Below are 26,711 nucleotides of genomic sequence, written 5' to 3' on the forward strand. Positions count from 1 at the left end.
AAATATCTATTGTGATAGGTAAAACACCCTTCAATTTAAAGAAAAACTCTGAGAATAAGATTTTACATTTCACCATTTTTGGTGAACAGTTATCTTTATCACAAGAGCAGCTAACAGACCAAATCAGAAAGAAGAATAGATCAAGGTGACTCTGAAGTCATTCTTAGCTTTGAAAGTTCTTCTGGAGAATTGTGTGGGAAAAAAAAGATACAGCATAAAAGGCAGAACTGCTGAACTACCTAAAGTTTACAGACAATATATCCTACCTCCAAGATTTGACTAAGCTGAGCAAGGAAAGCCAGCAGAAGATGCAGCTAAATGAGCAAGAAGTACTATTCTTCAGAGTATTCAGAAAAAGAACTAGGACAAAGAATACAGCTTTCAGAAAAGCACCAATCTTTTCTCTGAATAGCTATAAAAGAGAACAAGAGTTATGACACTGATGCATACAAAAGACAACACAAAAGAGGATTTAGTATATTAAATACTTGTTTGGCAGTTCACTAGGATGCTTAGACAATGCTGCCTGCTGATTATGTTGTTCAAACTAGACCAAAGTCATATAGTAGCAGTAGTCTGCATTTTTAACAATCTGGATCTTCAGCAACTGCACATATATTCCCTCCCTCCCGCATTTCATTCCCAAAGTCAAAAGAAACTACTACTCCATTTAACCAAAGGAAAGATTTAAGGTGGATGAATTAGGAAATTAGTTAAAGGCATGCAAAAAAACCCCAACCAGATCCTGTGGGTAAGGCCATGCTCAGATCTTGTCTCACTTTCTAGAAAAAAACACAACCGTTCCTCCCTCTGACTAGACCTATAGTCTATCATATGTATCAGTTTCCCACACCTATACACATTCAGAAAGAAGCCAACAATAAGTTTGAATCCTACACTGAAACGCATGAAAATAGGCTTCTACAGAACATTTAAAAGTCAAAATCTTTCCCCACTTTCTAAGCACTTAGATTCAACAACTCAGTAGTCCGCTAGATCTCCACAGCTTTAAACATCCCCAGTATGTGCAAAAGAGGATGCTGGCTTTCACTTGTGAAACTTCGCTTGATGTGCTTCTGCCTTCCTACTTGCAGGCACTCCTTTGACTTCTTAGCACTGCTCTTGGGGTGCTAAATGCCGACTGACAGTTTTTTTAAAAGAATGTTACTTTGCATTTGCTTTTACAAAGGCTGGCTCTTAAGCAGTTTTACAACTAACTAAATCTAAGCAATTAGCACATGCATGTAAGTAGAAAAAAAAAAACAAAAAAAAACCAAAAAGACCCCAACAAAACCAGAAACAAAAAAGAAAGGTTATATCACCAATAGAGCTTTAAAAATTCACTTTTAGTAATTTAACATGTAATTAACACCACAGATACAAAAACAAGTACACCAGTCATATTGTATACATTTTCTGTACTGACTTAACTTCCTGTATGAGGATCTTCATTTACAGGGACCTCTTTAGCACAACAAGATGATGCTGTCTCAGCTGCAACCTCACCTTTGCAGACAGATTAGTTTAAAAGTTCAGTTTGGCCTCCTTCTTGCAGGAAGCTGAATTCCAAAACTGAGTCTCCCTTGAATTTCTGTAGTTCTCTGTGTTCCATTTACTATTTTTGGTCCTCTTCCTGAAGAGCAAATAGTTGAACTGAAGTGTGACCTTTTTACTCACTTTAAATATGACCTAGAAATGCACAGCTGAAATTTAACAGACTGATCCTTAATCTAACTGAGGATAGGCCCACTCATTCTGCAGAAAGATCAGCCCACGGATGTAAGAGCATTGAGTGAATAGCCAGGTCTGGTGCTTAGTTTTAGAAGAGGAATTTAGATCTCTGCTTTGCGTGATCCTGGGCTAATCTCAGTGGCCATCTGTATGGGGGGGAGGGGGGAGGCGGTGGGATAAGGGCATTTCCCCACCCCACATAGCTGACAGGAGGTTGTCCTCAAAACTAAGGTTCCTTATGGGTTGTGAGGACCCTGAGGCTAAACAAGTAGACAACTAAAAGTATCCCAGTTTTCATTTCTATGTTTGATGAGAAACCAGAGGAAGCACTACACATCCTGTATGACCAGGTTCCTGCTTCTTTCTTTTTGCCAGTACTGATGGACCCTCTTAGATGAGTCTCATAGCAAGTTTATCCTTTTATCAGATTTCCCACTCTAATTTTACACAGTATACCAATTTACTTTCATACCAGATATTGAATAAGAGGTCATACTCCCAAACTTCCTCCACTTACTGGTGAATTCCCCACCACACTTGACAGCATTTAACTGCACCCACAGAAATTTTCACCCCCACTATACATGGTAGTCTCCTACCACCCCAAAAGATATGTTATTGTTTTCTGTTAGTAATCAAATTTGTCAGGGCCAAATCATCAAGTGGAGTGAATTATGCACATTCAGTGGCATCAACGTGAATGAAATGTTATCAAAACAACTGTATTTTTCATCTAGTCATCAAAAAATAATTGCCACATCTCACATGCTGCTTGAATAGATGACTAAGTAGCAACAAGTGTTTAGGTATTCTTTACTGATGAATACTGAATACTCTCCTTGCAGAAACAAATTAAAAATAAAGTTGTAATAATTCCCACATCAAAACTAGAAGAAATGCATTATTTTTGATTGTTTAGACTCTGATCTTGCTTCATAACCTTTTCCTTTTGATGGGTTTTGAATATAATCTTCTGTGACTAGCATCCAATGTTAGTAGTAATAAATAGAGGCAAGAACAAACATCTTATTACTAGGTGGCTCTGTTGTTACTTCTATATCTTAACGTCTGCTTTAGGAGGGCTAACTTCTGAAGCTAACTCCTTCAGGATTTAGCTCATAAAGGATCAATGACTACTAGCATGCTCTTGAGTAGTGACAGGGGAAAAACCTTGGATTGGTAGCTGCTATCTCATCTTTTTACTTCAGGCACTGCTGGGAAACACTGCAAAGCAGAACTTATCATCGGGGACAAGGGATCAAGAGAGCTGAAATTAGAAAAGACAGTTTGGCTGCTTTCAGTTCAAGTGGAAGTATTATAAAAAAGTCTTCCGAATTATGTCACACAGGGCAAGTGTCACTGCAGTTAGTAAGAATTTACTGTGCCAGCAAATGTCAGGACAAATTACACAGTAGGACAGGCGAGCTGTATGTCACATTCACTTCCAAAAGGAAAAGGCTTCCCCCCACTGCCAAGAAGCTGCTCCCACTTCCAAGTGGATTTAAATCAAACTGCTCTTATTCAAATCAAAACAGTGTAGAAGCAGTACTATAGTGATGGGATGGGCAATTCTCCAGATCCTTCCCCACTTGCATGGATGAAACGCTTTGATTCTCCACCACCTTAGCACACAGTCACCTCAGGGCTATAGAGTTGTGTATGTAAATGGCTGCCTGCAGGTTCTTGAAGCCACTGCTTACCCATGCTGATGAAAAATGTCTCACTGTCCCTGTGCTACTGGGTCATACCCATCTAATCTTTTTTGCCTCTTTGATCATATGTTCTTTGCAGAAGGATGCATTTGCAATTTATGTGGGGACCCAGCACAGTACGTAGCACAACTGAGGCCTCATCAAGGCCTGGGGTCCCTTAGCACTACTAGAAAAGTGAGTAATAGGAACATAAAATTCAATGCACCGGATATGAGAAAGACAGGACTAAGTCATAAGCAAAATAAATTTATTTATTTAACTATAAGGAAATCTTCCACTGAACTGTGAACTTCTAGCAAAATCAACTCATTTTGATTTCAGCTTGAAAATAAATGTTTCAATTATAAATTACCAGTGCTTCAATACAGGAAAAAACCACATCCCTATGTTCTGCAGTGAAAGCAAGAAAAAAAAAAACAACAACAAAACCCCCACATACAACTAAACATGAGCTACAAAACATTTGGATAAGTTGAAGGAAATTTTTATTCAGTTTTGAACTTTTCTAATCCATGATTTCCCAGAGGTCTTCAGGCACTTCTTCTTAAGGCTTTCATTTAAAACTCAGATTGCTGAAAAATATTAACTGAAACTCACATAGCTTCTGTTAATATCAGAATAACTGTGTTGGGTATAAACCAGAAGGTAGCTTGTTCCTTCACTTCCTAAGCTTTGTTTGGTGTTTCAATCATTTCTCAGCCAAAAAAAGGTAAACACACCCAGAAGGCTATCAAGAATCATACCCGTAAATAAAACGCAATATAAAAGCTCAGGGATTCAGAGTCTGGCTTTGATTTAAGCCACTATTACCTCCAGTTATTTATGCTACCCTGCAGTCTCAGGCTACCATCCCAAATACAAGAGCCACTATAGTAGACCATCTCAGGTGCTTTAAAGCAGAGACAGCACAGCACTGAAAGAGCAATGAAGTTTTAAATGAAGACCAAGACCATACACAGAAGTAGCTGGGTTGCAAGCTCACATTTCCACACAGCAACTCCACAGGGACAACAGCCTTTGGCAAATGAAAACTAACAAAGCAACTCTGGGGCTCTAACAACATTTCTGCTGTGAAGCAGTGCCTATAAATCCAGTTAACTAAGACACTGCAGAACACTGTGACCCTGAACATTTTTCTTAGCCACTAGTACCAGTTCTTTTCAGAAAGTACTCAATTTTTGTGCAACTCTGTCTGTCATCAACTTGTGTTCTGAATGGCTGGGCTTGAGCTATGTCTGTGTAAGCAGAATTTGCCTCCATGTATTCATTCTCTATCCCCAGAATGGCTGCTGCAAGAATGCAAATCCTATTTGGAAGGATTACTTGCCACGCAACAGCCAGAGGCCCTTGTCCAAGGCTGGGCTCCCTGCCGGGCCAAGAAGCACAAACTCAGAAGCTCCAATTCAGAGAAGGATGTGATTAAAGCAGGCAAGGTGGCAACAGGAAAAGGTATTGTGATCTCACATATGCAGAACCAAAGCTGGCATTCCCCTCCCCCCAGCAAACACCTTTCATAAAGATGTTCAAACAAGAAAGCACAGACCAGGCAGGTACTTACACTTGTGGAAGCTGGCCATAACTGGTGGCAATACAGATTCTATGTACATTCCTTCATAACAACAATTATGGAAAATTACTGGAATGTTCCAAGTACTCAAGGGTTTGAACGTGTTTTTCCTTGTAAGTTGTATTTGCTATTGCTTATCTTTGTATTTTCTGAATACTTCACACATTTCATTCCTGCTATTTCAGCATACCAGGGAGCCCTTTCTATTTCTGCAGGATGCAGTGCCATAGTCTGTTACATTCCCCAGCTTAGGATCTCTTCATTTTATTTCTTCCACAAAAGAAGAATAAGAGTGGTTGCCTCATGCTTGTGAAAATGGCAGACTGATAACACTGGTGGTCAGCATTTCCATTCAGAATAGAAGCAACGGTAGTGCACTTGTACAAGATTGTTTCCTTATCATTTTCACTGACTGGTGAAAATGGAGGAATGAAGTGTCATGCTGACTTCTGCTGGAAGTCCTCTCTTTAGCCTCTCTGGGTTAAAGCAGACACCAGTTAAGTTCCAGTTGTAACAGCCTCTTTTTGCAACTGTACAGCTGCCTGATTTGAGCCTCTGGGTAACATAGAGCTGGTATGGGTTTGCATTTGCTCTGTAGCAAACTTGTGTTGATCAGAATTATTAAAATACAAAGAAGTCCCACATAGCCATTCCCCAGCCATGTAGAACTACATCATCTTGAAAATGAGAAATTTTACTTTAAAACCAGTTCATGTATTTCTCAAGTATTTCTACAGTTTCAAGTAACTTCTTGAAAATCTGTTTTGTACCTTCCCTGAAAACACTCAGTAAAAGAAACATTCAGAACAAGTGACAGTATATCCAGCCATCAGGTAAAAGATGCCCAGAAAACGTATTAAGATCTCCACCATCTTACAGCTTAAACCAAAAAGTAATTATTTTTATTGACAGAAAAAAAAGGAAAATGCAGCACATTTTGTAAACAAACCATATAACAATCCTGAAAGTGAAAGAACACTAAAACTGTACAAAGAAAATGGCATAGCTTGCATCTCCAGTTAGAGATATTTTCTGATATCCAGTTTAGAGGCTTTTTCTCGTGACTAGCTGTCACATTAAGAACAGGTTTCAAGTCTACTTCAATGTACAGCAATTAACAAGCATATTAAAAAAAAATGGACATCTTAGGTGAGTTGGAAGGTCTTCTATTAGCACATACTAAAAATAGACAACCTGTAGAGCTATCTAAACAGATACTTCACGTAACAAAATTTTGAATTTTACAGGCTCCGAGGATCCACATTTATCATTTGCTTTTGGAATTTGACGCCTTTTGAGGTGTGCATATCATCCATTTATACACTGTTATTAATAACTGGCCACAGTTAGACTGAACAAGCTTTGGAGAACACCTCCATCACCAACTTGGGCAGTGCCACAAAAGAGAGCTGCACTGCACTGAAGAGAAGCAAACCAGCAGAGAAATCCTTTTGTGCCTTACCTTGTAACGGGAAGAGCAGATGCCTTCAAACATATCTATATCCATACAGTCCATTGGTTCGGATCTTCCTGGTAATAGCAACTCTTCCAGCTTCTTGTTTTCTTATTTTTAATGTGCCAGGTGGTGCAACCTGTATATTTACAAAAGTGTGTGTGTTATTCCAAGACATTTATTCACCTAATTTTATAAGGCATTCAATTTAAATACATATGGCTCTGTTCCATGTGGCTCCTATTGTTCTCCAGAGCTTTCAGTGTAATGGACTACAGACCACATTGTTTCTGCAGATTATTGATTTTTGGGAGTATAAGTAGAAGACTCTTTAGAATCTCTTTGTAGACTTTTCAGACTATCACATTCCATGTGTGTATATCTTATATATTTGACAACATGCTCCTATTTCGTGAAATTCAAACACTTAACAAAAAAGCATGGCATAACTTGCATCTCTTAATTGACAACTTCTTTGTCAATTTATCTGTTAAAGGTTGATTCTTGTGGCAAGAGACTAAGCTAAATTTAAATACTACTTCAGGAATAGGAATGCTACAAATCTGAGAAACTGGAGGTTAACAGAGTGGCCAAGATTTATGTTCAGCAATTAAGGTAACATAAAAGAAAAAGCCTTCCAAAAAAGTGACTTTGGCCACTGTTCAAAGGTTTTCAGGACCAGAGTAAATTAGTGGGACAGTAAGAAAAGTCAGTCAGAGAAATTCTTATTTTTTTAGAACTATTCCGGGAAGCACAGTGAGATTCCTCAAGTGTATCTATAGCTGCAGTGCCTTCCAGGTATCTAAATTTGGTCATCAAAATCAAAAGGACCTCTGAAAACCAAACAACAGGTCCTCTGCTTAAGCAAAAGCATAGCTTCCTCTGTGGAAGCTATGAGGGAGTCACTTATATATCACAGAATATTCTGAGTTGGAAGGGACCCACTAGGGTCGAGTCCAACTCTTAAGTGAACAGACATCCAGGGATCAAATCCACGACCTTGGTATTATTAGCATGATGCTCTAACCAACTGAGCTAATCTCAGGGTATGTTTGACTCCCCACTGCAGATTGTACAGCAGATAGAGCATTACCTCTGTACGTGACAGATACCCCTCCCCACCCCCAATACCCTGAACTCTATATGCAGGGTCCACAAGCAGAACACATTTTCATGGTGGATTTTACAAAAACATATTTCAGTTTTCATGAAAGTTCCATTAAACAATGGTGTGTAATTATCTGTTTACTGGCAGACAGGCAGTCCACATTAGTTCAAGAGCTGCTTTGCTGAGCTGAACTCAACTGCTCAAACAACTGCTTCATTATGAGATTTCACCCGACAGCACTGGCTCCAGCACCATGGCACAGCAAATGGGATGCACATATGCTGCTTTCCACATTTGGGCTCCTGCTGCTTAAAAGTTGCCCCTGCTCTCCACAGAAATTGTTTACAAGTATTTCAAAGGTTAATATAGCCTTGTGTATATGCAGTTTGTGGCATAAGCATCTTATGTAGGCTGCTCCCTGCCTCTCTTTTTTTTACTATGGAAAATTGAAAATTAACTTGCTTCAGCTGGAATGCCTGAAAATCAACAGTGATAACACTTTACACTACATTAACCACTTGTAGGCTTACATCCTGGTGTAAATCCCTGCCATGAAGGATGGACACAAAGACACCGCACGGCAGAGCTGGCAGGTCACACACTGATGGCGCACTGGCTACATCTGATTTAATTGCTATTTAAACCTCAAACTCCCCATGGAGCTAGGAAAAGCCTTGATCCTGGGAGGCGTTTCAAGGGACCTGTGCCTCCTCCTCCATGCAGACATATCTCAGATGTGAAAGGTCACGCACAATTAACCTGCAGTCCTTGACTCAATCTCCAAATAAAAACCAACATTATGCAGGCTCCTCTTTTACTTCCAACAAGTGTCAGGACTTGATTTATGCGAAGTAAAAGATTTGTCATTCAGAAGTACTGGATAAAATGAGAGTCATGGTTTAACATGGGAAAAAATACAACATACACTCTTCCAAATTAAGCACCACAACACAAACTGCTAGGAAACAATATTGACAATGCCACACTATGCAGGTTATCTGAACATTTCCAGGCTATATTTTTATTCAATCCATGGTTTTGGACCTCTCTAATTAGGACGAACTCTCCTCCTTCCGGACAGTGGAGCATGCAGAGACTGGCACAGGGAAGTATTTTGCATGGCAATAACACTGTATATTACAATTGCAATACCATGCTTGGGTTGTGATTTTGGCATGATGCTGTATCACTCTGCAGAATCAAAATCCAACATAAGTCAAATATCCTCGCATAAGTAAATCTGGTCTTAAAAGACTGAACTCTCCTGCCATCTCAGACCTGTTGGATGACCAGAGCCTGTAGGTCAGGAGTGGCAGCCAGCAAGTTTTTTGGCACTACACAGCCAACCAGCTCAGTGAGAAGGGGATCAATCTCCTTTTCTCTGTAGCACCATGGAGACCTTAAGCAAGCAAGGTTCAGACAGAGGTGAGTGGCTGCTGCCCTTTGAATGGTGGGTCAAAGAGGAACTTCACTGAAACATGGACCGGGGCCTCTCAACTTGGCAGGAAGAGGCAGCAGGTTATAAAAAGGGACATAGGCTTTGACATGTGCCTGGAAGCAGGTAAAGAGAACTCTGATGGCATACCACTCCCACAATACTACTGAAGACCTGATTACGGTTAAGTGGAAAAATTGGTTGTCATGTGTAAAATTCCTATGGAATTGGGACTCTCTGTATGCACTCATGTAATTTATGTGACTGCAGGGATAGATACAAGGCAGTCTACATCAAATAACAAAGAGGAATTAGCCAACAGCAGTAAGCAAGATGAAGAGTGAAAAGACATCTAAAACTGGGGGTTTTTTTCCTGGTTGATTACTGAGATTAATTACCTTCATGATGCAGAGTCTCTGCTCAAATGCTGATAGAAACAGAAATGGAGATCCCCTTGAATCCACCACTATAAATAGAATGCTACAATACTAGTTTGTATTCACACTTTGGATGTATACTAGTTCTATTCCTTTGTATATAATATTCTCATTATCTCACAGTGTTTTCCCACATAATGACAGACATTATATGAACTACAAAAAGTACAGATTAACTAACCAAACTGCTTGAGTGTCTTCAAGTGTTTGATTACATGATACACCTTTAACTATTTACTCAGAAACTGAAGCAAGGGGAGTTGTTTGAGAGATAACATCATGATTAGTTACTGTCCTGATCAGTTACACTGTTAATCTACATTGGTATAAAATGCTAAAACCGAGCAAAGGAGCATTATCAATATTTAAAAGTGGTTGCATTGCTTTCAGCTCCACTTAGCTCTACCTTCTAAAATCTTACCATGTGAAAAGCTTATCTTAGTTTTTCAGTGTGTGCTTGTATACAGAGAGTATTCTACCTCTACCTCTGTAATCTGAAGTTGCACAATATGCTATAAACCATTGTTTTAACATCTTAGCATGGATCATAGCTCTGAAGTCTTTCAAAAGGAAAACTGTATTTTATGTAGAGAAAACAAAAGTACAGCGGGCAGACAGGTACTGCTCCATTGACTTTGAGTGACCTATTTACAGCGGATGTGGAGATGGACCAATGATAAGGATATAGCTGCAGCCACTTCTCAACTATGAAAGATTCCCAATACACCTGTGTGATTTCCAAACATAAGGAGTTATATTCTCAAATGTACACGCATACGTGTGTTATGGAACGCTGGAATTAATCTTATCTCATTTTAGGACCATCATAAATGACTTCTAAATGTAGTTCTGCATCATCTGTTCTAGAGAATTACCACTGGATTACAATAGGAATGTCAGGTGATCCTTTAAGCGACCACAGAAGGCTTCTTGCACCACAGATTCCCCCATGTCTTCCACAACTAACATATTGTACTACTGTCTTGTCATAAAACTATGCTTGTTCCTTTAATGCATTGTGATGCTTTACTTAAAAGTCCTTCCTGGAAAAGTCTGACGTAATAGACAGCACTTATTAAGGCAGAGTAAGCTGCCCAGGCAAACCTTTTACTAAATCATACCAAAACTGCCAGAACTTATGCCGTTGCAAAGACGGTTGAAAACATCCTTGCTGCCCTGGAAGCATATATATCTCAGAGAAGAAATTCACATACCCTTTTTGATTTGTATTAATGTCACTGTTTACAGGATGCATTAAATCCTGCCTAAACTACCAGGCACAGGAGCACTTGCGGATTGATATGTGGTCTTCCCTCAATAGCAGTGTAATGAGGCTGAGGTAAACCAGCCTGTTGCAACCAGCATGATGTCTCCAGATGCCTGCATTCCTCTGCACACTCTCACCCACCCACTCGTCATCACATTTCCTACCCTTTTCCCTTTGTCATTTTCTCATCTTTCTTTAGCCCTCCCTCTCCTTTTGTACCAGTAGAGGTTGGAAGCCAACTGGCTGGCAAAACAGCTTTGCAGAGAAAGACCTGGGGCCCTCAGTGGACAAGTTGACCATAGACAAGAAGCATGCCCATGTGACAAAGAAGGGACAGTAAAGAAGGTGAAGCCAGGCTCTTCTCAGGGGCTCATTGAAAGAACAAGACGAAACAGGCACAAACAAAAATAAAAGCAATTCCATTTAAACAGAAGAAAACTCTCACCGTGAGATTGGTCCAACACAGCTAAAGGTGATCCAAAGAGGCAGTGGAGTCTCCAACCCTGGAGACTGGAGATATTTCAAAACTCAGCTGCACGCAGTCCTGTGCAACCTGCTCTAGATGCTTTGTGCAGAGAGTTGAACCACACAACCTCCAGAGGTCCCTGCAACTTCAGCCATTTTATGAGCCTGTACACAAAGCCCTGTTCCCTAATTAACCTTTTTTTTTTTAAACAAATTGACTATAGTATGTTACTGACTTGGCTAAGTTAAAAACCTTACCCTGAACAGTAGTACAAGAATTTCAATTGAAGTCTCCATACTTCATAGATGGAATGGACTGACAAAAAAATTACTTTGAAAATTCACTTAGATGTTAGAGATGATCCTTACTCTAAGAATCATAAAGATCCTTTCTTCTTAGAAGAAAAGCTCCAGTGGTCACTGCTGCTTGCAGAAAAATCAGTACTTCTACTTTCAGCATTTAATGCATTGCCCACTTGTGGCATTACATTATGTCTTGCCCTTTATATCACGCTCCCAAATGGTGACTGCCAAGGCAATTTTAGTTAGCAAATCTTTTCCTCAGCCTCCTAGAACACTGGATAAAACCTGCTTTCTGATGCAGAAAGAATGATGTGAGAGCATAGAGCATTCATCGCCATAATAAAGAACAAGTCAGACCCTTACCCAGTGCTCCAGAGAGCTTTACAAAGGAAAGCTGGCAATTGTGCCAGCTCATACTCTTCTTTCAGGGAATGCTACCAGCAAAGGTCACAGTGAATGCCTTACCTATGAATTACATATATCGTCATCAGTGGCAAGGATTATCCAGTATCAAGCACAGATGCATCACGTTCTTGCTCAAAGAGGTGGCTAAGTGTTCTGCATAATCCATTTCCTCCATCAGTCAGGAGCAACAGATGGGTCACTCTTTCCTACACCCATTGCTCCTTATTGCAACAGTTACCACATTCTGATCATTAATGATCCATTTGGAACGCCTCTAACCTCAACATTCTAGTATCTCAAACTCAGTTTGAAAAGCTTTATTTACAACCCACTACAAAGTAGGTCCAAAATTACAACCTGGGCTCACTCTTGTTTCTTTTGAAGAATAACTCAGTCTTCAGTCAGACAAGAGAGTCAACTATGAAGTTTTCTTTTTGCAGATGTTAAGTTAGAAAATTAACAGAGACTGATTCTTCCTATTTTGTATGTTTACTGTAGCCAGCATGTGCCTCCAAATGAGTAATCTGCAGTTACCCCATAGTAACTGTGTTGTCTAGTGATTTCCTTGGAATACTTCAGAGAATAACATGATAGTTTTTGGTTCACTTTAATTTTCTATTGATTCTAACTTTAACATCTTCAGCACCACAGTCATAAAATTGTGCTCTATCTATCACTCAAAGGAGATCTGTTGTAGACAGATCATATTGTCTTTAGTTGTGCTCCTCCTCCTCTAGCTGAGGTTTGGATGCAAAAACTTAGTAACTATCCATTAAAAAACCATTTGTTGGTTATTAATTTATTTAGTTATTTAGTTAATAGAGCCAGGAGTACCAGCTCATATTTTACACAAACAAGGATGTCATGAAACAATTCAGGGAAAGTTTTTACATAGATCCACTAACTCTGACAAAAATAAATAATTTGCAAATACATACACTAGAATTTATGTGTATATTAATTGTCTCTATCTACTTGGCAGTTGATTAAACCAATTTACAGCACGGCCAAAACCTCTGGCCTACTTATAATCCAATGAGCTAGACTGGAGCATGAGTTGGTTGGGTGTTGTTGATGCAAGTGAAGTCTGTTGCTGGCCACTGAGGGATTCAGCTGAGCTGAACTCTTGATATGGGGAGCTGCAGGCTGTGAAGAAATGTAATCTGTGCTGATTCATCTTATCTGTTAAGGCCAAACCTCCAATGGAAGGCAGCACCAGAGCAGATGCTTCAGCAAAAGCACTTAGGAATATTGCCTCCTGTTGCCAGGAGAGGAAAGGCTGCCCAGTGTTTTCAAACTTTTAAAGGCAGTGTCAATACATAAAACGTCTTTAATATATGCACATTCTTGCAGATATTTCAGCATTATATTGGCACATCAGTTTTATTAGCAGAAATAAAAGACTTGGTCAATAATAAGCTTGAGTTTTATTTTATTCTGCATTATGCTGCTGTAACTGCAGATCCTGGGCACAATCCCATAACTGCATCTCTACCATTGTAACACTTGTAATTGCCTTCCCTCTTTCTTTAATCTCTCCAGAAGAAAGACTAAAGTTCAAACCATTCCATACCTGGCATTAGTCTAGAGAACATCAGTTTACAAGAGTAGAGCATATTCCATCAGTTCTAATAGGATTAAAGGTGTTTCTGCAGTTTTCAAATCCTCAAAGCAACAATTATTTTTTTTAAAGGCATACCTGGTGTTCACACAGTTGATTAGCGTGGTCCACCACAATCAGAATAGCTGGTAAGAAATTTAGCATAATAATTTCGCTGCATCTGCATCAAAGATTACTTTATGATTATGATTTACAGTAAGCCAGACACAGAAACTAGAGGGGAATAGGTCACTCTGGGACAACAGCACAGTAGGTAATAGCCAATTGCTTGCATGTGTAGATTTTGGTCTAATAATGGAGCTTTTAAGTCACCAGAATATCTTCAGATACAGGTATTGTGACTATTACTACACTGTTAACTATACCTGCAATTTATCTGGTTAAAAATCACTCTGCAAATGTAAGAGTTAGAACTTAATATAGATTTTAACAGTTCCATCTGCCTTCCAGAGGCAGTGCTGCAAAGCATTAGGAGAAAATGACAGCTTTAAAAAAAATGTTTCTTTTGAATTGTATTCCTTAATCTACTAATTTGAACACCTTCCCCTCTCCTGCCCCCCCAAAAGAAAAGGCCATCTGTAAAATGACATCCTCATTCATCAGAAGCACATTCCCATTGCTGATTTACCTCCTGAGGCAGTCAAGGGGTCATTTTTAAACATTAAATTGTCAATAGGATAAAGAGGAACTGATCCTACTTGCTTTAATTAGCAGCTTTTTCCACAGCAGCCTCTCCATATAAAGGACTCCCTCCACAGACCTTGAATGCCTGACTGCTTTCTGCAGTTGAGAGGTGAATTTCTCTGATACAGTGTATATTTTATAGTTCTGCTGCATAAGCATGGCCATTTATTCATAGCATAGTTCAGTTTCCTTTCCAATTTTTCCCGTTTAAGTAAATTCAATCCTTAACTACTTATCCATAGTTGTTTTATCTCTGTTACAACCTATCTATTCAATCTATGCTTTAAAATATTTTCCCGAAACAGTCATCTGGCCCCTCCTACTATTTGAGAGAAATCCATGAAGGCTATCTCTTGTAAACTGCCTAGATAAAAGGTACTGCCTATCACAGTACTACAACAGGCTTCTTCAGTGGTTACGCTTCAAGACATGTTTAAAAAAGGATACTGTCTTACATGCACTGTTCTACTTTAAACACAACATGCCAGCCACAGGCTCCCAGTTCATTATGATATGGAGCAGTCTCGTGCCTTTGGCTGTACATTACCAATACACATCTCGGCAAACTGGTCGTGACAAGCACCTTGTAGTTCCTGCTTCAAAAGCAAAAACATAAAAATCCTGCCTTCTGCCAGCGATATGATGCTTTTTATGCAGTGATAGATACTAATGTCACCTCTCCCCGCAGCTCCCACCCATTCGAAAAGAGTGGAAATAACCCACACGCGATTTTCACTACGTGCCTGCCCCTGAAACTGCTTATTCACATTACAACCGAGCCCACTATGCTGCAGAAGGACAGTTACAACGCAACGCTCCTTAAACTACCAGCGCAAACCACCAGGCAGCTGCCACTCCGGATCGTATCTCACAAAATAAGAGCGAGGAGAAAACCTAAGCAAACGCGTCTCGCAAGCGGAGCCCCATCCCTCCCCCCTCTCCCACCCATTACTCCGGGGTTTGTGCGGCCGGGCCGAGCCCCGCAGCCCCCGCCCCGGCGGCTGAGCCCCGGGAATCAGGATCCGGCCGCTGCCGCCGCTTACCGCTGCCCTGCTCTGCCCTGCCCTCCGCCGCGCTGCGGAGCGAGCGGCGCCGCTGCTGCTGCCTGCCGGGCACTCACCGCCGCTCCTCGCTGCTCCCCCGGCGGCGCGGGCGGGGCTCCCGCCGGCCCGGCCTCCCCGGGAAGGGTCCCTGTCTGCGGCAGGGCGGGGGGAGGCGGCGGCGGCCCCGCCGCGGGGGCGCGGAGCGGCGGCGGCGGCAGCGGGAGAGGCGGCGAATGTAAATGAGGAGCCGCGGCTGCGGCAGCGGGAGAGGCTGTCAGGGCATGAGGGGCAGGGTTTTACCGGGGCTGGCTGGGGTGGGGTGGAGGAATTAGCAGTGATTGCACCGAGAGGGGAAACCCGGGATTTAGGAGGGCCGGGCTGGGAAGGTTAAATGCACAGCAGCAGCTGTTGGCAGGAATACGGCGTCACAGTGAAATCACAGGTGGCTGCCGCACGGTCCCTTTGCAGTTTGACATTCTGATGGTGTTTTACCACTCATTTACACCGGGGCTCGTGTGCTGTCGGGGCAACTCTTACAGGTTTGAACCTGACTGGAAGAGACCCCACTGCTGAGTTAGGATTTATCCCGTAGGAAAGGGACGTTTGTAGGGACGTTGATGTGGCTGCTCCAAGAGAAATTGAGCCTCGGAAATGCAGATCCAGAAACAGTGCCAGCTCCCAACCCCGGTCCCTTCCAGTAAAATGCCTTACCCAAGGTACTACTGCTTGCTGAAAATTTTAAGCCTTCCTTCCTCTCCCCTCATTAGCCATAATCGTTATGGGTTGGTATGTTTCTATATTGACCAATGGAGGGAAAAATCCTACCTTTTTTACTCACCTTTTTTTTTGCTTCAGTTTTCTGTATTATTATTATCAGCCAATACAAACCTGCTACATCTGTCTTCTAACAGTGCTGGCTATCTTACTTTTGATTTCTTATTACTTCAGTGGAAATGTTGAGTGTGTCAGGAATTCAGGACTTAAGAGAGCAAAGTGGTACACAGAGCTTCAGATTTACATGGTAAGGTCATAGGAATCACAGAATAGTTTGCACTGAAAGGACCTTTAAAGGTCTTCTCGTCCAATTGCCTTGCAGTGATCAGGGACATCTTCAACTAGATGAGGTTGCTCAGAGCCCTGTCCAACCTAACCTTGAATGTTCCCTGGGATAGGGCATCTATCACCTCCCTGGGCAACCTGTGCCAGTGATTTACCACCCTCATTGTGAGGAACATATTCCTTAAATCTAACCTGAACCTACCTGCTTTGAGATTAAAACCACTACTCAGTGTCCTATCACAACTGGCTCTACTAAAAAGTTTGTTCTTACCTTTCTAAGCCCCCTTTTAAGCACTGAAAGGCCAAAATAAGGTCTCCCCAGTTGCCTTGTTGCTCAGCATTTCATTCAAGAGGCTTTACAATCTTTGCAGTCTTCCTTCCAGTTAAAGAAAGATTTGCTGCTGGTAAAATATTACCAACACTGAAACTATGGATTATTTGATGAGGCTTTCCTCTGTCAGTGCAAAGGCACCAACCATTGCTTTGTTTCCCTTCTCATTTCTTCTTTTGGCCAATATTTCCTTCAAGTTGCTGCATAATGATAACAAAATGAATGGGAGAGTCCGTGTCATACACCAACAACTGACGTCTGTAGTTAGTTACGTTTTCAAGTCATAGTACAAGTATTAAATAATTAGGATAAATGTGCTAATTGAGCTGTAGTAGCAGAATAACCCATTACTGACTGGGAAGTGTAAGATTCTCAGCCTCCTATATGATGAGCAAATAGATATGAGGACATCTTCACAGATTGGCAGCCTTGGTTGTGTCTGCCAGTTTGTGGATACTCTGGTTCATAGTCAAAGAGAAAAGGAGCATCAGTTTGCCTAATAATCTTCCTGCCACCCTATCAAAATAAGGGAAGAATCTGAAGTTAAAAAGCACCCCTATGCTTCACACAGAGGGGATTTGTTTGGCAGAATGTCTATTAACTCTGCTGAACTTCAAAAATAATATTGCTCTGTAAAAGCTTTTTCTTCTGAAGTCGCTTAGTGCAGTTCAGGAAAAAATTTCAGCTGCTGAGAAAACATTATCCTAGGGTTCACACAGACCACATATGAAAACCATGTTTCAGAGAAATCACTTGTCTGTCTATGTTTGACATACTGAGGTTAACCACTTTAAGGCACTTCAGGAGTTTGGTTTTAACTAGCCAGCAATAGATATTCTCAGGTTAAAAGATGTTTTCTGAAGAAGACTGAAGTTCAACCTCTTCAGAGATCTACACTTTGAAGTGCAGTTATGACTTATCTCTGGTCAAAAGCCAGCAAGCTTGGCTCCTTTGAGGCACTGTCATAAGTAATTATGAAGGACAAATTAAAAGGATTGGATTTTTTTTTCTCACTGGAACAAAGTTATTCTTGACATTATAACTGGTTATAAGAAATTTCCAAAATCCTTACGGCATTTGTAAAAGCACAAGACATTATTCATCCTTTACCTAATGAAAATAAAAAAAAAGGGGGTTCCAAACCAAAATAAGTGTCAATTTTTAGTGCATAGAGAATCCAAATTGAACTGTTTTAGATATAAAGTAAAATAGATGGAAGCTGTAAAGGGTATATATATGAACTTCTTATCCTTGAAGTACTTCTTAGCACTCAAGAGAATTGAAGCCTGATAGATCCCCATCAACTTCTAAGGATCAGGATGAGGTGGGCAAGCAACACTGATCCAGTGTGAATAAGACATTGATGTGGGAGCCAGGGAAGACATATTTCCTTTTCAGAGCCTTTTCTGACAAGCCAGGTCATTTCTCCAGCTTTTTTTTTTCCTCTCTTGTCTTTGGCCAGGTTGTCTCTAAGCTGCCTGGGATAGACACAGTCTTTAAAAACAGCACACAGACTTAAAAAAAAAAATCCCGATTTCAGCTAGGAATAGTAGGTACAATAAACCCACCCCCCCCAATTTACAGAGCTGGAGCCAGCAAAATAACAAAATAATTCCAAATTTCTCAGTGTCCTTTTGAAAATATATCACCTCAAGGCTGCTCTCTTAGACAATGCAGGAGCGATTCTATTGCAAACTCTCAGAGCTAGAGCCATCTGGAACCATGGATGAGCCCTCTAAGACTATAACCATTCCTTCTCTCCACAGACTAGTCATGTGGTTGGTTGCAAACATCCAGCAGGAGCTTAAAAATATGCAATTTTTAAAACTGAATCAGTCTGTCACTGAAAGGAAAACCTATATAGAACTTATTACACAGTATTTTTCCACCCCCTTCTTATTCTGGAAGGACTATAATTATTCCCTGTTTCAGAAGCTGTACAGTAGTAATCCCTTTCCTCCTACATGCTTCATTTACAACTTCAGAGCTAACAGCATATTAAATTTTTAATAAATTATACTAAAATATTGTGGCACTGTTCTAAAAATAAAACCTGAAGATGAGTCATTAAGGATATGTTCCTTACTTGCATAAAACTATCCCTTAAACACGTAGGGATTTTTACAAAAATGTGTTGGCTTATAAACATCTATGATCATAAATACTTCTCAGAAAAGCACTCACAGTGAATACTACTCACAGTAGTATTTGTCACTTTTTTTAAGTCACAAAAGGAGAAAGCTTTTTCATTTTCACTATTAATCTCTTTTCCTTTCATCTCAAATTTAATTCATCTCTAGGTCTTTACAAAGTCATGAAATTATTCATGTGCTAAGAAGAATAAGGTAGTATGAAAGAAGGAAGGACCTCACAAATATTCAATAAAAGTAACAATAATAATACTGGGAAGAATAAGGCAAATATTGGACTTCCATTCGTTCTGGACCACAACATTGGTCTGAGCCATTTTAGAAAGTTTTAAAAATAATGCTTCTAATTTTGGATCCACAGGACTGATTTTGATGGGGAGTTCAGATAACAGCAGGCAATTGAGTGTTCTTTTACTACTGTCTTTTGTATTGATGCTTATACTTAACATTGGGTCCTCAAATCCATGGTTAAAATAATTAATTAAAGTAGTCTGCTTTTCAGGCATCTTGAAAGTTCACCTGCTTTACTGACAACCACAGAAAGTATAAATACCTAGCACCTCTAAGACTGAGCACTGTTTACTTAAATGTCTATACTCGATTTTGGAAATCTAACAGTAAGTCTACAGATTTCAAAAACCTTAACTTTCATATTTTCTACCTTTTCCTTGTGAGATGCTCAAACAAGCACATTAAGGCACCCCGGAATTTGTAAAGAGAAATGGAAGAACCGAAGAAGCAAAAGATGATCAGCTATGAATGCCAGTCATTTACAGATAGGACATGCTTACGTATTGGACGGTTTGAGGAAAGCAAACCATTAGCAGATTTTGTTTTGATGCATATTGATCAAGATGGGCTCTCAAAAAGACAGCTGTTAGTAGGGGAAAGTTGTTCTTGTGCTGCTTGCATGAACATAACAGAAGTCTTTAAGTGTTTAGCTAACCAACTAATATCTCAAAGTGGAAAAGAAGCAATATATTAAAAATACAAAATCTTCAACAAAACACGGTAATTACCAGATCTTTCAAAGTTCTCATAGAGGGAAGAAAAACCTTTAGCCTTACAGAAGAATTCAAAAGACTTTGAGAGTTCTTGTCCTTGGAGAAGACTGCAGCTGTTTAGGTATTCTGCTGAAGAGCATGGAGCATACCATTGAAAAGAGTAAACTAGAATATAACATTTTCAGTGCTTGTCACAACTATTTTAGTTCTGCCTCAATATTACATATTCAAAATGTGAACGCTTCTCTTATAAATGCTCTGGAAAGACTATTCAAAACCAAAGGTGCTGAGGAGATACATATACCTCACCCATATCTTAATGAAATGCATTTATGATGATGATCACTGGTAACATTGTAGTAGTTTACATGGAGAAAAGCTATTCTGAAAACACTTGAAACGTGTTGACAAAGAAATCTAGTTTAAAAAAGCCCTCACCCACAAAGAATTCCTGGTAATGTTTGAGCAATCACTAGTGGTGGGAGGTGTCTTCCTGAAAAGTCACCACATCACACCAAAACAGTGAAGGCTTACATTTCCATTTTACCATATGTCTACCAGATTCAGGAATAACAACAGTGGCACAGCAGGGAAGAAACTCAGGCAGTCTGGACCACAAGTGACTGAGAAGACCTCCTCTCATAGCTTGCCTAAGGCATATCTTCACATGTTCTGTAAACTCTAGGGATTTGATGCTGCTGACTTTTCCTTCAACCTAGGTGTTTCCCTAGTTTATGTCTGTATAATTGTCAGAAATGTTCCATGATCACCTATAGGCATATATAAATATATGCTTTTCAGCAGTTCCTAGTGATCACCTAGCAAATTGCCTGAGTTCTTTCATTAAAAAGAATCCACATAAATGAAACAATGAACTTTTTAAACGGGAAAAAGATTTGCTCTACCACAAAAACTTATCAAAATAAGTGTGGTTCAAACAGGTGGAATTTAGTCTGGGATGTACATCTCATGGAAACTTAATGTGTAAATTATATTATTCTTCTTATGCCCATCTCTTAGAAATAGAAAACAATATGATTGTAATGGTAGAAGTAGATGGCTAAATAAAACTAAAATCAACTGCAGGAAAAGATGAAAGAATATGAGATTGAAAAGAAATCTAAGATTATTTTCCCATATGTTGCTAAATGTTTTTACCCAAGTACTTAATCCTGCAGTTGTGTTTTAATAAACTGATATTAAGGCTCTTATTATTGTGTCAGCATTGTGATAAAAAATCCAGGAGGCCTTTCCAGGGATCATCACCAAATCAGCAAAAAGCTAGGGCTTGATATATTCTTAATAAGCAACAGATAAGATACAAACTTCCCTTGTATTTAGAACCTCTCTCCTGTTCAGAAACTAAATTCATTGCTTCATTATAATTAGGACCTTTGCAGATTTCTTTATAATTGCTAATTACTTTTTAATCTCCCTGGCAATAAATAGCTTTTCTAAACTTAATTGATTTCGCTCACAAGGGCTAACAGATTACCCAAGATTCTGCTCACCATCTGTCATGTAAACACAGGTAAAGTAAAATTTTCCTTGCTTTTTCTTCCTAAATTATATCTCTTTTCCTTTGGAGTTGTTCTATCCAGACTTAGAATATCACACAGAAGTTTTTGGTTGGATGCATTTATTTGTAAAGTAACTTTTCAGAAGCAGAAATTATATATACAGTGAACAGAGACTTTCAGTAAGTTGCAAAGGGTTATATTAACCTAAAAGTTCCTCTGAAAAGATGGTGGAACTCTTATTCCTAAATGTAAAAATCTCTAAAGCTGCAATTGGGTTCCAGTTTGTTGGATTAATTAATTATTATATGTCTCCAAATTAAGAAAACTGAAATAAGATGTGTTATTTGTCTTCTTCTGAACTGTGCATTTCAGGAAGAGAAGGAATAAAGAAGGAATAGAGAATTTGTGTTTTCAGCCTCAAAGGTTGGGATATAATGAAAATTAATTGTCACATAACTTACAAGTCTAGGAAGTGAGACTTCAGAAACAGATGTCTGATTAAAATTGTTTGCACTGTCCCTGATCCAATTAGAAAATTATCCCCCTGCCATCGTGGCGCTGATATTTCTGGGTTTTATGAAAATATAACCAGTTAGAGCCTACTGGATGTCTTCTTTATAGCTGGATGAATGTATTTGAATGACTGCATGAACAAAACAATTTTATAAGTCTTTTTCAAGGGCTATTAATTCAGCCATGTGATCATTAGCATTTTGTAGAGTTTTTCAAGTGCATTTGGTTGCAAAATGTACTGTAGGATTTTGATTCAGTAGTGCATTAGTTTTCTGCTGGTGTGACTCCTGAAAATGCCCCAGTCAAAGCAGCTTTCCAGAAGGGTTCCACAATGGCCTCCATGTTCTTACAACAGTATTTTTTCTCACTTTGTTAAGGAAAAGAAAAAGAAGGTCTTTTTTCTAAACATGACTTCCAATAAATTGTGGAAGTATTGCTGCCAAATAAAAGATACGGCCAAGGTATCTGCCCTTTGTTTATTATTAAAAATAAATGTGGAATGTTGAAAAAACAAATAAAATATGGATTTTTTTTCTATGGAAATAAAAAAGTAAAAGTACATATTACATCTGAAACCTGGCAGTTGAATTATGTTCTAGTATATTGATTTCTTTTGATTGCTTTTATTCACAGTGTTACATTTTGTTTACTTAATAAGTAGGAAAAATAAAATCATTTTCAGAAAGAGCTCTCCTTTCTTTTAGTATCTTCAAGGGATTAAAAAAACCCTCTTTGTTTTCCATCCATTTGCCATCCTACTTTTGCCTACCATTTTTACTATTTTTTGCTTTCATCCCTGCTTGCAAAAGGTTCTCAGGCATTTTTACAGGGCCAACCTCCTAAACAATCTCTGCCCATCAATTTCCTAAGGGTTCAGGTGTCTGACTCTTTCAAACTTCTGGAAAAACCAGTCTACCCGTCTACCAGTCTCCCAGGCAACCAGCAGTAGGACAAGAGGGCACAGTCTTAAACTGTGCCAGGGGAGGTTTACAGAGAGAGTAATCAGACATTGGAATGGGCTGCCCAGGGAGGTGGCAGATTCACTGTCCCTGGAGGTTTTTAAGATGAGACTGGATGTGGCACTTAGTGCCATGGTCTAGTAGCCATGGCAGCGTTGGATCAAGGATTGGACTTGATGATCTCGGAGGTCTTTTCCAACCCAGTTGATTCTATGATTCTATAGCTCTGCAATACAAATCTTCATCAAATCCTACATTTGCTTTATCAGTTCTGATTATATTCTTTGGATATTTATCTTGTAATGTGTATGAATTATGTATATTAATTAACATTGACATTAATTGCCAGACACTGCATTATGATCAGAGAAATGAGTCTCACAGAGTGCCATTCCCTGATTTCATGTTGGGGAGAGTGCTGGACTCAGGTGATGCACTGTCAGGACAGTCCTCTGGGTCTCATAATAACCCTCCCACTGTTAACCAGATGCAGCAGCAGGGTGACAGATTTGCAGATGCGTGTAAGCAGATCTTTAGTCTATCAGCAAACTCTATCGCCTCTGAAGATCCAATACTGAAAGCAAGCACACCATCCACCTTGTCTTGATTTTAGAGCAATTACAAGTTACTCAGTGCATTTAGGACAATTGCTGATATTTGTGAGAGTCATGTAGGGATTTTCCTGGAAAAGATAGCAAATGTTTTGGCTTATTTATCTCCAGTAAAAAGGAATGTTCTAAAGGTGGGTGAATTGGTTCATAACGTGTCATACTTCGAGGTGTTTGGCTGAGCATTGGTCACACTCTGAAATAAACAGTATCCAATGCATTGGGATGGCAACAGGCCAATCCTTGGAAAGAAAATAAGTGTATTCAGACTGTGAAATTTGGAGTAATGATTCACCCAGCCTTGTGGCAGAAGTATAAGGAGTCAGGCTGGTAGATGCTGAGCCTGGACTGACAGCAGTAGGGCTTCTTTCACTTGAAACAACCAACCCAAGACACACTTGGGAATCCCTACCTAAGGGTGTCATGCCATGCTTTGAATTCACAGAATAGATAGCAAACTGTGTCTGAGTGTGAATGTGCACACATGCAGCAGTAAATAAATGTTGTGATTTGCAGCTCAGTTCCAACATAGCATCTGGGTCCTCTTTCATCAGTGTGCCCAAGTCTATTTTTTCAGCGTTAATGTCAAGCTTTTCAGCTCGAAAGCAAAAGATTTTTCTTAGACCATTGAAGAGTTTACAGTTCTTCCATCTGTCCTGTAACTTCCTTACTGTACATGGAAAATAGGGGTTTCCAATCTATATGGTTGGTTCTGTTTTGAATGCTTAATTCAACCTTGTTATTAACCCTCTAGCAATTCACAGTCCAACATCAACCAAGATTATCCTAATGGTTTTACAGGCCCATGGCCATATTCTGAGACTTTTAAGTCAATCATTTAGCTTGAATAAGGACTCCAGAAATGTTAAAGCTTTTGGTTAAGAACTGCAGACACAGAAACAAAACAATACAATGCCCCTGCTTACTCCTTTTTCTCTTGAAGACAAAATGGAAATACTTGCCTCATTCTTTTCTCTTCCTATGCAAGTCTGTGGTTTCATGAGGTTTACATTATTAAAAATTATCCTCTAAGGCAAAAGTTGTAGAACCAACTTAACGTAGCTCATTTTGAAGTCAATGAGTTTCTGTGTGAACAGTCAAGTCATGTAAGTTAAGATAGTGTAATAAGAAAGCAATAATCCAGTAATAACGAAGTGGGAAGAAGCTTGAGTACTTATTAAGCCTTGCTCCCTCAGGACTCAACAATTATGTCCGAGTTTTTAAATATGCTGAGCTTCAACTTAAGTCATGTACATGTAATGGAGCAGACAAAATTTTAACAGATTCACACTGTTTAGAGTTCCCTGAATTTTGCACTTTTGTGAGTAGTACCTCCATATATAATTTATCTTTCCTATGCTGCCATTCAAAAATAAAATTAATTAAGGAAAAAGTAAAGGCAGTGTTATATTCAATTGAAAAGAATGAATTTGTTTTAGTGCTATTCTTTTTTCAATTTGCTTTTTCTTAAAGGAAGACCATGAGTAGTTTTTTCCCACTGCAGTTACTGCTGGAATGACTGAAGGAAAGAATGAAGACATAACCAGGAAACAAAGGGCATTTGTAAAACTAATATAATTTGCCCATGGAATTTTAGCGCTCATGCAACACATGTTTGAATTAAAAAGTCTAAGTTTTCCCTTCTCTTTCTGAATTTATTTTAGGAGACACTGACCACATTTCAGCTTTGATGTAACCATTTTTATCCTAGACAACTTACAGCTTTAATTATTTAGCACCTGTGTCAGACAGCTAAATCCATGGAGTTAATCATCCTTTAACAGGAAATCTCTAAACTCGTTCTTCCTCTAGCCCTCCACCCTCATCATAGACTAAAGTCAAACTTTAGCCAACTCATAATCAGCTTCTTCCAACCAGCAGTTTTACTTATTTGGTGCCTTTTGATTTATAACGCCATTCACTGTGGCACCTGCTTCATCTCAGCCCTATTCAACCTTCACCAATGGCTTGCCAGGCACTTACTTATTCATCTCCTCCAAGAAATGCTTCACCTAATGGAGAGTTGCAATTCTCCATTTCTCAAAGTAAGGAGTGAAGGAACCTGTTTTTCTTTGTCAGCTGAATGCACATAGATATATGCATATACATATATTTTCATTACTCACTGCAGGTTTTTCCAATCACAAAAGTTTCTCTGTCTGACTGTCAGGAAATATTTGTGTTCTCACATTACTTGTATTAATATCAGCTCTGACTCCATCTATGTAAACTAGAACTGATTCTCCTGCATCCTCCTGAGTTTTATTTCCTATACTCCTAGCCAAGACGAGAAAGATTATATGGGAAACACAATACACCCAGGCAAAATAAAATATAGTCTAAAGAGACAAACTTGGTCAAATGTCTGTCTGAACAACACCAGAAATTATAGGAAAAAAACAAATTAAAAATTAAAGACACAGTCATTGTGTACATAACACTGACCTACGGGTATTTTTCTACTTCCATTGCATCTGTTGAATCTCTTATCCCTTTGCACATTTGCAGTGGCATCACAAGACCTCTGGCAGTGGCACTGTCCAGCTGACATCAATATAAGCCCTGCTGTCGAGTCCAAGGATTAAGAACTTTGTTTTATATGCAAGTCAGAATTTTGCTTTCGAAACAATGTATTCTCCATTAGCTTCAAAAGTTGTTTTACCTTCTCTTTACCTGTTGCTTTCTTCCTATCTTGTTCAGTAGAATGACTAAAAATAATTACCTGGTTATAAATAACTAATGCCCCTGAATACAAGGGGAAATGAAATGAAAACTGATCTTTTGCATTAGATCCAAACCTGTTAGGAACAGTTTCCTTTGCAGTGCAATTGTGATCGGCCAACTTTGTGACTTAAGGGCAAGGAAGACTTAAGAAATAAAAGGAATATAAGTCAGAGAGGGTAACAACCTACATCTCATTTGAAATTAGATCTGTGTACCTGAAACAAATTAGATCTGCTTGCCTGGTTAATAAGTTTATGGCAGACATACAAATAGTCAGGGGATATTTTTGTCCATAATATGAAAAAATTAAAAAGAACTGAGCAATGAAGGTCTAAGGAAATACTAAAAATAGCACGAAACTGCGACAGTCAGTCATGGGACCAACAACAGTGCTGTGTTGTACAGAAAGAGTAACGAATAATTCCTTCAGAAGGTGCAAATTCCCAAATGTTTTGTAAAGTATCTGACTTTTTTTGCCTGGAAGGACATTATGCCCTTGCAAAAAAACCCTGTGTGTTTGGTACTGGCTTTGAAGCAAACAGCTTTCTCTTGCAGAATTAGTTTTTCTTGCATTTTGCTTTAAATCAAATTTTATTTTCAAGAGTGTTTTGT

At 39.3% G+C, this 26,711-nt stretch overlaps 1 protein-coding gene across 4 annotated transcripts in view; it reads right to left on the reverse strand.

The window, feature by feature from the left end:
- TMEM108 (transmembrane protein 108) overlaps window positions 1–15,275 on the reverse strand; it is a 163,730-nt gene extending 148,455 nt beyond the window's left edge. For 2 of the 4 annotated variants that reach the window (XM_017838035.1, XM_017838032.1), the window contains exons 1-2: window positions 15,232–15,275; window positions 6,473–6,602 (exon numbers count right to left, since the gene is read on the reverse strand). The gene's annotated coding sequence lies outside the window, so the exon portion shown is untranslated. Of the gene's footprint in view, window positions 1–6,472; window positions 6,603–10,318; window positions 10,338–11,155; window positions 11,174–15,231 lie in introns of those variants that run through there. The other 2 variants (XM_017838033.1, XM_017838034.1) reach the window with 2 other exon arrangements.
- Window positions 15,276–26,711: the final 11,436 nt, after the last annotated feature.

Source organism: Lepidothrix coronata, unplaced genomic scaffold, assembly GCF_001604755.1.
Source record: "Lepidothrix coronata isolate B3197 unplaced genomic scaffold, Lepidothrix_coronata-1.0 Scaffold321, whole genome shotgun sequence".
Taxonomy (NCBI): Eukaryota; Metazoa; Chordata; class Aves; order Passeriformes; family Pipridae; genus Lepidothrix; species Lepidothrix coronata.